Below are 12,094 nucleotides of genomic sequence, written 5' to 3'. Positions count from 1 at the left end.
AGCGGGAGTGCTGGGGCGAGCATCCCTGTAGTGCGTGAGATCCAAGCGGCAATCCCAGTGGGTGCAATAGCCATGAGATGGAGGGGCCAAGAACTGCAGAGATGGACCTGAGCCAACACACAAGGGGGTTGAGAGGAGTCGTTAGCAGGCCTGACCTTGAGAAAAACACTATATCTTACCTGGACTTCGGTGGTGGGTCCAGCCCCGGATCGAGTGGAGCGGCAGATGGAGAGGAGCCAGACAAGATCGGGCCTGGCCTGGAGACGAACCCTGGCAGTAGATTCAGCTGCAAGTCAGATGGAGCGGTGGGTGAGGTCAATCCAGGCTGCATCGGGTTGGCTGGGGAGGTGAATTCCAGTGGAGGGTTCAGTGTTGGATCAGCAGAGTGAGGAGGTTGGTAATAGTGGTGAACTCCCAAGCAGCAATGGAGCTGGAGAAGGGAGCCCCTGAGGAGCGTTAGGGCTCAAGAGGAAAGCCTTAACGAGACAAAGTACACATGGAGGGTCAGAGCTTTTTCTGTATGATATAATGAAACACTCAACCTCACGGAAGATGGGCTTTCCCATTCAATGGAGAGAAGGGCTGGTGGAAAAATTAGATAAAATGCAGGGAGCCCTTTCTGGATTAATGGGAAGGGGATGAGAGAGTGAGGAAAGAGCGGGGGCAACCAAAGACATTATAAACAACATGGGATGGAAAACAATGAAGGAAAGGGTCAGACAATGGGGGAAGCCAGATGCCCTCAAAAATTATAACAGAAGGAAGAACGTTAAAGTAATGGGGTTGAAAGAGGGGACTCCCTACATGCTTCTTTCAAAGTTGGATCCCCAAGGTGTGGGCGAAGGTGCACTAGTGGAGAGAGTGAAGGTAAAAAGGGCACATAGCTCCCTCCTTCCAAAGCCAGGCCCTGGTCAAAGACCACGCTCTGTCCTGGTACAATTATTACGATTCCATGACAGGGAAGAAATACTGAGGGCAGCAGCAACTGGGGCTATAAAGAGAGGGGGTAAAGAAAGGGGGTCCCGTGGAAATAGAGGGGAATTAGGCATATTTTTACCCCAATATCAGTGTGACTCTCTTAAAGGCGAGAAAGGTGCTGGAGCAAGCAGAAAGGCAAATGAAACAGAAGGCCCATGAGTATGTGCTGAGGTGCCTGACCACCCTGAAAGTGGTGTTACAAGAGTAGGGGGGGTGTAGATTTTATTACAGACCCTGATAAAGCGTAAACAAATGGTGGAAGATTTACCCACACAAACAGGTAAAAAGAAGAGTCAAAATCAAAGCAGGGCTAACTCACAATGATATGCAGACATTGTGGACTATGATGTCTTCTGGTGTTTTTAAAAAAAAACATGAGGTTATAGTAAACAGAAGTGAATGTTACAACTGCAAATTTTTGGGGGGAGTGCGGCAGACGGAGGGAGGAGATGATGTGTGTGAATTGCATAACCTGTTGTTGGGGGTCAGGGATGGTGACAACCGAAGGGAGGTGGTCACTGAGCAGGGGGTGGGGTAGGTATAATATGGGGAAAAGTCTGTGATGGGAGGGCCATAGGGGACTAAGTAAATTCATGACTGTAAATAGTGTTTGTGTCTCTTTTTATTTTGTTTTGGTTAGTTATTTTAGTTTTTGCCTTTATCCTTGTTATAACCCTTGTTTCTTATTAGTGAAACATGTTACCCTCAGCTGTATGTGTGTCTCCTTTTTTTGCTTTAGTGTGGCTAGTTACTTTAGTTTCAGTCTTTATCCCCAAGGATCTGGTGTGGCTCAAATACTTGGGGGTGAACGGCTGATGGTGGGATGAGAAGGGGTCTCAAGGAAGCAGAGCTACAAAGAAAATATTGTTATGATAACCCTTGGAGCTATTGCTATGAGTATAAGGTTTACAAGTTTTGATGTTAATGATCTGAACGGACAGATTAAGAAATAAAATGTCTTGGCACACATTAAAAAAATGGGAGTGGACCTGGCCTTCCTTCAAGAAACTCATTAACAGAATTAGAGCACCAAAAGTTAAAGAGAGGGTGGGTGGGCCAAGTATTGGCCTCCTTGTTTCGTTCAGAACCAAGCGGGGTGGAAATTCTGATCAGGAAAAATGTTCCAGTGAGAGGGCAGAGTGTGATGGCAGATAAAACTGATAGATTTATAATGGTGCACTGACAAATGTATCAGGATCCTGGACCATAATGAGTTTATACGCACCCAACACAGATGATGAAAAATTTATGCAGCATGTTTTCCTGAGATTGGGAGAAGCAAAAGAGAATATTCTAACAGGAAGAGATTTTAATTTTTGTCTGGACCCTGTTTTGGACAAGTCAACAAAAAGAATAGTGAAAACAAAAGTGGGCTGTGCCACTATTGATGGTATGAAGGAACAGAATCTGATAGACATGTGGAGGTGGAAGCATCCGAGGGAGAGGGACTATTCCTTCTACTCAAGGCAATATGACTCCTACTCTAGAATAGATTTTTGTCCTGGCTTCAGCCCATATAAGAGGGTATGATCATGGAAGCTGAGTACACAGTGAGGCTACTCTCAAATCATTCACCTTTAGTAGTCAAGGTTGAGATGCTGGATAAGCAGGAGATGGTATATAAATGGTGTCTTAATGCACTGCTGTTAAGGAAACAAGAGTTTTGTAGTTTTATAAGAACACAAATAGATCTGTTCTGTGAGGCCAACTGTACCTCCACTCCAGATAAATTCCTTTTATGGGACACCCTCAAAGCATATTTAATGGGTCAAATAATCAGATATACTAAAACAATAAAGAAAGAATATGAGAGGGAGGTGGGCAAATTGGAACAAGAAGTCACTTGTCTAGAAAAGGTCTTTCAAAAAATCGGGCTCAGAAAACCATAAGAAATAACAAATAAGAAGATGAAGTATAACACACTTCAAACATAAAGTATCGAAAAGGCCATATTATGGTCTAGGCTAAAATATCATGAATTGGGGGAAGAGCCCGTAAGGCACTGGCATGGCAATTGAGAACAGAGCAAGCCTCAAGAATTATCAATGCAATGCAAATGGGGGATGGCAAGATCTCTTACAAACCAAAGGAAATTTTATGAAGATTTATATAAATCAAAATTGGAAGGGAGGCTGAATAAAATTGATGAGTTCCTGTCTAAGATAGAGTTGCTGAACTTGCATCTGGAAGGACAGGAAGATTTAAACTGCCCCTTCACAGAAGAAGTAATAGTGAGTTTATTGAATTAATTGCAAATCAACAAGTTTCCAGGGGAGGATGGGTTTCCACCTGAGTTCTGCAAGGAATTCAAAGATCTGTTGATACTTCATTACATGGAGGTGATAGGCCAGGCAATGGAGACTCATAGACTCCCAGAATCTTTCTCAACACCATCATTACAACAATTTTGAAAAAAGGTAAGGACCCATTAAACCCATCCTCTTATAGACCTATTTCACTATTAAATACAGACTATAAGATAATTACCAAAGCCCTGGCAAATAGATTGGTGAAGTATTTTTCAGAATTAATTAACAAAGATGAGGTGGATTTTTAACCGAAAAAACAGGTGGCGGATAACGTGGGCAGACTACTGAGCATAGTGCATCTGGCGCAAACTAGAAATGAGAGGGGTCTTGCTGTGGCTCTCGACGCAGAAAAGGCATTTGATAGATTAGAGTGGCACTTTTTATTTAACGTTCTGGAGAAAATTGGGCTAGGGCCAACTTCTATTAATTGGATAAGGGCGCTATATCATGCACCAGAGGTGAAAGTTGTGACTAATGGGCAAATTTCATCAGCCTTCCCACTGTCAAGATCAAGTAGACAAGGATGCCCACTATCTCCAGCTCTGTTGGTACTAGCTATGGAACCATTGGCTGAGGCAATTTGCCAGTCATCAAAGAGTTTAAAGTAGGCCAGGAAGAACAGAAGATCAATTTATATGCTGATCATGTTCTGATATATTTGACAGACCCAGTAAACTCATTGTCCAAGCTGTGCTCTACTCTCGGGACTACGGGAAGGTCTCCGGGTTACAAGATTAATTGGGATAAGAATGAGATTATACCACTTATGGGAAAGGATTATAACCAATTAAAAAAAAATTAACAGTTACCTAAAGTGGCCCCAAAATGGGATCAAGTACCTAGGAGTTAAAATAGATAATGATCTAAACAACTTGTAAAATTAAATTGTACCCCTTTGCTGAGAAAGATCAAGGAGGACCTAAGAAGGTGGATGTCCCTGCCTGTAACACTGGTGGGCAGGGTCAACTACGTGAGAATGAATGTGCTGCCAAGACTCCAGTATCTTTTTCAGACCTTGCTGTGTTGTGGCCTAGGGTTTTTTTTTCAAGCCTTTGTAACAGAGTATATAGAGTACTTAAATATGTTTTTGGGAGATAAATTGGGAAAGATTTGTTAGAGTAGGTCACATACAGGCAGGATTTCTCTCAGAGAGAGAGAGGGAGAGACACAGAGATCTCTTGTGCAGTGTTACAACCAGCAGAAGCAGCTGGGACTGGAACAGGACAAACTGGCAAGCTCATGGAAAGCCCATTTTGTAAGACGGCCTGGTCAAAGCCCTTGTGGTTCATGCAAGAGGAGAGGACTGGGTGTTATTGTTTCATTTGGAATAAGAGAAACAAAAAGGAACTTTGTGGTGACCTGAAAGAAAGAGGTTATCATCTGGAGAATCCTGAAAGGGGGCAAGTTTAGTCAGCAAGACACTGGAGTGGTTGATTAAAAAGGAATCCATTGTGGTTGTCCAATGAGCAACAAATCTCTCTCTGAAAACCCACAAAAACATAACCATTTATGTTTCAAGCACCAAACTTCAGGCACCAAACTTCAATGTTAACAACTCTCTGGAGTTTATTCTTGTCCTGAGAATTAGCACCTGCAAACCAGGGAGTGATGTAACCAGCTGGAATGTTCTCCACGATTCACCTGTAGAAGTTTAGGGGAGTCTTTGGAGACATACCAAACTGCTTCAGACACCTCACAAAGTATAGCCTCTAGTGAGCCTTCTTTATGATTGCATTAATGTGAAGGCTCTAGGACAGACACCCAGAAATTTGAAATTCTTGACCCTTTCCACTACTGAGCCCTCGGTGGGTTGTGTGGGGGTGTGTGGCAAGATGGCATAGGACGAAGACATGGGAAATCACCTCTCCCTAACTGGACTGTATAAAACCCGAATTTATTGGACTAAATAAAAGTGTGAATAATTGGGGAAGTTTTTTTTTAACTTCTGAAGATGAACAAGTGAAGAAAGGAAAAGTACAACAATCTAAAAAACTGTATTTCAAAGTGCTGGACCAAACGGAAGAAGTTGGACCTACCGGACAGTTGAAGCCTCAGGATCAATTTGATGAAGCTGAAGTCCCAATGTATATCTCCAGCAAGGATGGGGACAGCGTCGGCATCCTTCATGTGTGGAGCGGCGCAAGATGGCGCCAGCGCAACCTCGTTGGCATCAGTCCAGGATGTCCGTGGGGATGCCGCGACGTACGTGGCCAGTGGTGTTGAAGAGTGCTGGGGGCTGAGGGACGTGAGCTTGAATGTGTCAGCACATCTTCGGGTGCGCTGGCATGTGGCGACATGCCGGTAATGGGGGCCCGCTTTTGCGCAGTGAAGTCCACTCCTGCTCAGCATTGCGCCGACAAGCTCAGACCGGCGTGGAGAGGGGTCCAGACCCTCAGTCGGGTGGCCAGAGAAGAGAAGAGGAAGAAGCGGAACAAAATGAATTTTTGGATGAGGAAGATCAAAAATTATGAATAGCTGTTCCCAATGTGATCGAAGGTAGGTCCAGAACATTAAAGGCACCTTCACCTTATAAGTCACCAGTTTTAATGAGTCCATTACCAGGTCCTGATATAGTGACAATGTTTGAAGAACTAACAAAACAAAATGATGGAGTATATGTCCAATAGTTTTCATGGTATTGATGAACAGATTGCAGATATTAAAACTAGAATATCTGATATGCCAGGAGAAATTGCCTCAATGAAAATGAATGTTAATAAGTGCCTGGCAGCTGTTGATGTTGTCCAAGAGTTAGTGAAGAATATGGAAGATAGAGTGGATCAAATCAAAGAGTCGGTTACTGGATGGTAAGTTGAGAAGGCAGACTTTTTGCCGAAAATTGATTCACTGGAGAATCAGAGTCGTCAATATAATATTAAAATAGTGGGTCTTCCAGAGGGTATTGAAAGAGTGAATGCTATAAGATTTTTTAAGGATTAGATACCAGATTTGTTGGGGACTGAATATTTTCAAGAAGATTTGAAAGAAACCTTTTCCAGGTCAACCTCCGAGAGCAGTATTGATTAGATGTCTTAGATATCAAGATCAGGAAATGATTTTACGTTTGACAATTCAACAGGCTCGTATGACTCAGAGCCTGATGGTGGTACAGGGTAATAAGGTCATTTTATGCAGACTTAAGCCAAGAAATTATTCAGAGGCGTAAGGAGTTTAACCCAGCTAAGGCAGTGTTGTGGAAGAAAGGGTATAAATTTGCCATTCAATATCCGGCAATATTGAAGGTATTTTATGGGCAATATCAGTCACAATTTTTTCAAAAGGCACAGGCAGGATGCAATAACTTTTGCTAATTCTTTGCCAGATTACAAGCTGACTCAAGATTTGTCTACAAAACCTTTGTAGGTTTTGATATCCAGTCACAGATATCAAGACTGGAAATGGAAAGGGGAACAAAAAGTTGGAAAATGGACAATTGATGGATTTTGAAGAAGATCCTCAAGTTTCATCTGAGTCATGAATGGACTATATATTTAGTTACTGTGAAGTCTGGTTGGGGGGAGGAGGATGACCCAGCTGATTCCAAAGTTGTCAGCCACTGGTGGTATTAACCACACCCAGTTAATAGAGGAGGGTACTCCTTTAGCAGTTTATACAGATATCTTTGTTTTAGTTTAGTTTTCAGGTTTTTTTTAGTTTTGTTTTAGATTATAAAATTGTGGGTAAAGTGTTGGCAAATAGAATTGTGAAATATTTGCCACAATTGATCCATGTAGATCAGGCAGGTTTTATTAAAAATTATTCAGCTGATAATATTGTTAAATTAGTCACATTAATTAATGCATCTAAACATCAACATAACCAACCTTTAATTGCGGCCCTGGATGCTGAAAAGGCGTTTGATCGAGTTGAGTGGCATTTTTTGTTTATAGTTTTGGAACATTTTAGGTTTGGTCTACTCTTTCTTTTCTTTGGCTTGGCTTCGCGGACGAAGATTTATGGAGGGGGTAAAAAGTCCACGTCAGCTGCAGGCTCGTTTGTGGCTGACCAGTCCGATGCGGGACAGGCAGACACGATTGCAGCGGTTGCAAGGGAAAATTGGTTGGTTGGGGTTGGGTGTTGGGTTTTTCCTCCTTTGCCTTTTGTCAGTGAGGTGGGCTCTGCGGTCTTCTTCAAAGGAGGCTGCTGCCCGCCAAACTGTGAGGCGCCAAGATGCACGGTTTGAGGCGTTATCAGCCCACTGGCGGTGGTCAATGTGGCAGGCACCAAGAGATTTCTTTAGGCAGTCCTTGTACCTTTTCTTTGGTGCACCTCTGTCACGGTGGCCAGTGGAGAGCTCGCCATATAATACGATCTTGGGAAGGCGATGGTCCTCCATTCTGGAGACGTGACCCATCCAGCGCAGCTGGATCTTCAGCAGCGTGGACTCGATGCTGTCGACCTCTGCCATCTCGAGTACCTCGACGTTAGGGGTGTGAGCGCTCCAATGGATGTTGAGGATGGAGCGGAGACAACGCTGGTGGAAGCGTTCTAGGAGCCGTAGGTGGTGCCGGTAGAGGACCCATGATTCGGAGCCGAACAGGAGTGTGGGTATGACAACGGCTCTGTATACGCTTATCTTTGTGAGGTTTTTCAGTTGGTTGTTTTTCCAGACTCTTTTGTGTAGTCTTCCAAAGGCGCTATTTGCCTTGGCGAGTCTGTTGTCTATCTCATTGTCGATCCTTGCATCTGATGAAATGGTGCAGCCGAGATAGGTAAACTGGTTGACCGTTTTGAGTTTTGTGTGCCCGATGGAGATGTGGGGGGGCTGGTAGTCATGGTGGGGAGCTGGCTGATGGAGGACCTCAGTTTTCTTCAGGCTGACTTCCAGGCCAAACATTTTGGCAGTTGGATAAATGACCCTTGTCCATTTGTCACCAGCTGTGGAATTATTATAAGGGTAATTATATGAGGCTGCCCATTATCTCCAGCTTTATTTGCATTGGTTATTGAACCACTGGCTCAATTTATTAAACAGAACATTAATATTAAAGGTATTAGAGTGGGAAAAGTACAATATAAAATTTAATTTATTTGTTGATGATGTGTTAATATATTTAACAAATCCGAAAGAATCTTTAGTACATTTGCAGAAATGTTTGCAACAGTATGGAAAAATGTCTGAATATAAAGTTAATTGAGATAAGAATGAATTATTACTAATCTCAAGCAAAGATTATTCAGATTATGAACAGATTACTCAATTTCGTTGGCCTAATAAGATAAAGTATTTGGGAGTGTTTGTAAATGTGGAGTATCGACAGTTGTATTAATTTAATTATATACCTTTATTGAAAAAAATGAAGGCAGATTTGAAGAAGTGGAAGGACCTACATTTAATGGGATGGGTGAATTGTATTAAAATGAATATATTTCCCCGTATACAATATCTTTTTCAATCTATTTCTCATTCTTTACCAAAGGCATTTTTTAAGGAATTAAATGCTTCAGTTCATTTGTTTTTATGGAAAAGTAAACTATCTAGAGTCCCTTTGGAAAAAATTGACCTGGAAATATGCTTTAGGAGGTTTGCAGTTACCAAATTTTCACAATTATTATGAAGCAGCACAATTGAAATTTATTAACCGAATGTCAGATACTGAACTATTTCCAATATGGGCTAAAGTTAAATTGTCACAGATATCAAAGAATAATGTTAATTATTTTATATATAAATGAAGACCAAATTTTTAAAAGACTTATAATGTACCTGTACTCAAACATTTATTGGAAATTTGATATAAGAGAGATCATATAATTGGAACTAAGGGTAAAAATCACTGCTTCAATGGATAGTCAATATTTAAAGGATTGGGAATTGAAGGTTATTAGAAGGGTGGGAGATTGTTTTGAGAAGGGCGTTTTCTTTTCTTTTGCTCAACTGCAAGATAAATTTGGGATATCAGCGAATTCAATATTTGCTTATTATCAAGAGCAAATTAAAAGAAAATTTGGGACAGGAACTTAAACTTTCCAATTTGACTAGGTTTGAAAAGTTGATTATAGAAACTTTGAAAAAAGGTTTCATATCAGAAATGTATGCATTATTGCAAGAAAAGATGAACAAACCTAGTGTTTTTAAGATAAAAGATAAATGGGAGAACTTTTTATATCAGAGGAAGATTGGGTAAAGATGTGTGAAGATGCTGTAACTTGGTTGATTAATGTGAGATATAGTTTAGTTAATTATAATTTTTTATATCAGTTATACCCGACACCAAAAAAGTTAAATCGATATGGTTTTAGGGATTCAGATTTATGTTTTTGGTGTGGAATAGAAAAAGGGACATTTCTACATTCAGTCTGGTCTTGTGAAAAGGTGCAAAGTTTTGGGTGAAGATTAGAGAATTTTTGAAACATTTGTATTATTAACATTCAGTTACTAGTTGATCCATTATTCTTTTTAATGGGACTTATGATGAATCTAAAAGTGGGCTTAAAGTTGGATAAGTTTTAAATTGCATTCATTCGTTTGGTTCTAGCTGTGGCTAGAAAATGTATTGCAGGTGACATGGAAGGATGATATAGAGATAAATATTCAAAGATCACACAATGAGTTGAAATCATGTATTTATTTAGAAAAAAAATAACATAATTTACCCAATAATTATTCTTTTTTTATTAAAATGTGGGAAACATACTTAAAATATATGGGTTTGAATATATTTTAATCATTCTTTTTATAACAAAAAGGCACTCACTTTTGTATGTTAACAACTGATATTTGTTATTACGAAAGGTTAGGAGTAGTTTGGGTTTTTTTTGTAGTGGGGTGGTTGAGTGGGGGGAAGGGTAGAGTACTAATCTATCATTATGTATTTTATAAATGACGAATTGTAATATGGGGTTTTATATATAATTCTGTAGTTTATATATTATAAATAAAGCTTTTTTTTTAAAAGACTGGGTCGAGTTCCCTTGACTTCCTCCTGGAGTCCACAATCATCTTCTTGGTTTTGCTGATGTTAAGCGCAAGGTTGTTGTTGTCACAGCATTTAACGAGCTGATCTATCTCCCTCCTGTATGCTTCCTCATTGCCATTTGCGATTTGACCAACAACTGTGGTGTTATTGGCAAATTTGTAGATGGCATTGGAATTTTGCCTGGTCACACAGTCATGGGTGTGTGTTGATGATCAGTGAGGAGGAGACATTGTTTCCATTTCATACTGACTGTGGTCTTCCAATTAGAAAGTCGAGGACCCAGTTTTAGGGGAGGGGGTACAGAGGACTAGAGTTTGTAACTTTTTGACCAGCACTGAGGGAATAATGGTATTAAAGGCTGAGCTGTAGTTGATTTAAATCAACTGTATGAATTATTATTTTTGAGGTGATCCAGAGCTGAGTGGAACCAGTGATATTGCATCTGCTGTGGAGCAATTGTGATGATAGGTGAACTGCAGTGGGTCCAGATCTTTGCTTAGGTCCACGTTAAATCTGGCCATGACCAACCTCTCAAAGCATTTCATCACTGTAGAAATTAGTGCTACTCGGCAGTGGTTGTTGAGGCTGGTCGAGATTCTTTTATCATGTAATATTATGCAAATTTGAATTTAATCTTCATTAAGGCAGACAAAGATTTGCTATCAGATGAAACTGCCTGGTGTCCCTTACATCAGAGAAGCAAGAGAGAGCCTCTTCAGAGTAATTGAGTGTCTGCAGATTGGACTCCAGCTCTCCCGCAGCCACAGAGTCGAGTCAAAACCATTGGCAGCCAACCTGAGCTCCAGATCTCCGACACGATCAGGAAGCCTCCAATGCCCACGTCACCCTCTCACAGGTCCCCCGTCAGCCAGTCTTGAGCCAATCTCCATAATCTGCCGCCTGCTGTGAGTTCTTTGACTGCAAGTTGCCAGCAGTCTGCACCTGCGCTGGCTTCTTGCCTGTGTGTTCTTCAGCCGCAGATGGTGTAGGTGGGAGATGTGGGAAGACACCTCTCCCGACAGAATTGTTGAAAACCCGACATTAAAAAATTTTTTTTGACAGTAAAAAGTTATAAGAAATATTATTTCAATTATCAACAGTTAAAATGAGGAAAACTAAAACAAAGACAGTAAAAAAAAAAGGCAACAAGCAGCTTGGAAGAGGTGAGGCCTTCCTTTGAATCGGAGCTTTGGGACTCAATTTCAGCTGGTCTGTGTCCCCAGCGACAACATCTGAATTGAGTGCAGTTGACTCTGGCCCTGACTCCCCGGAGCATCAGGGAAGATGGCTCCAGGGACCAAAGATGTCCTCTTCCCGACCAGAAAGATAAAACACACATGCGCGCTACACAGAGTGTATTTTACCCCATGGTGGGTGGGGGGGAACCTCTCTCGATCCAGTGACCCTGGAATTTCAAGAGATGGACCCAGAACTTGGGGGCAGGTGGAATTATCATCTCAACCCACAGAGGGGGAAGCAGGAGATATTGCTGGAGAATTTGAAAAGGAAATTTCTTTGCCTTCAGTAATATATCAGTAATATAAGCCTACTCATAAACAGTCAGAAGGATCTCAAATGGGCTGTTTGACTAAGAGGATTGAGGCTATGTTTAAACAAATGAGCCAAGGCCTTTTGTCAATGAACATCATTTATTTAGTGTAAAAGAAGACATTTCAATATGAAAGGTGATGTGGCAAAATATGCAAGAGTAGTGGATACGATACAGGATAAAGTTAAGAAAGAAGGACTTTTTGATTGCCATGATGAAGTTGAACAATGTAAAGAAAAAAATGAATATGATGGAGGTTTCCTTTACTGGTTGGGAAATTCAAAGAAATGACATTAAAGAAAATTGATGCCTTAGATAACCAGAGCCGTAAAATAATG

The sequence above is a fragment of the Narcine bancroftii genome, chromosome 3, assembly GCF_036971445.1.
Source record: "Narcine bancroftii isolate sNarBan1 chromosome 3, sNarBan1.hap1, whole genome shotgun sequence".
Taxonomy (NCBI): domain Eukaryota; kingdom Metazoa; phylum Chordata; class Chondrichthyes; order Torpediniformes; family Narcinidae; genus Narcine; species Narcine bancroftii.
Note: the sequence above shows the minus strand (reverse complement) of the source record.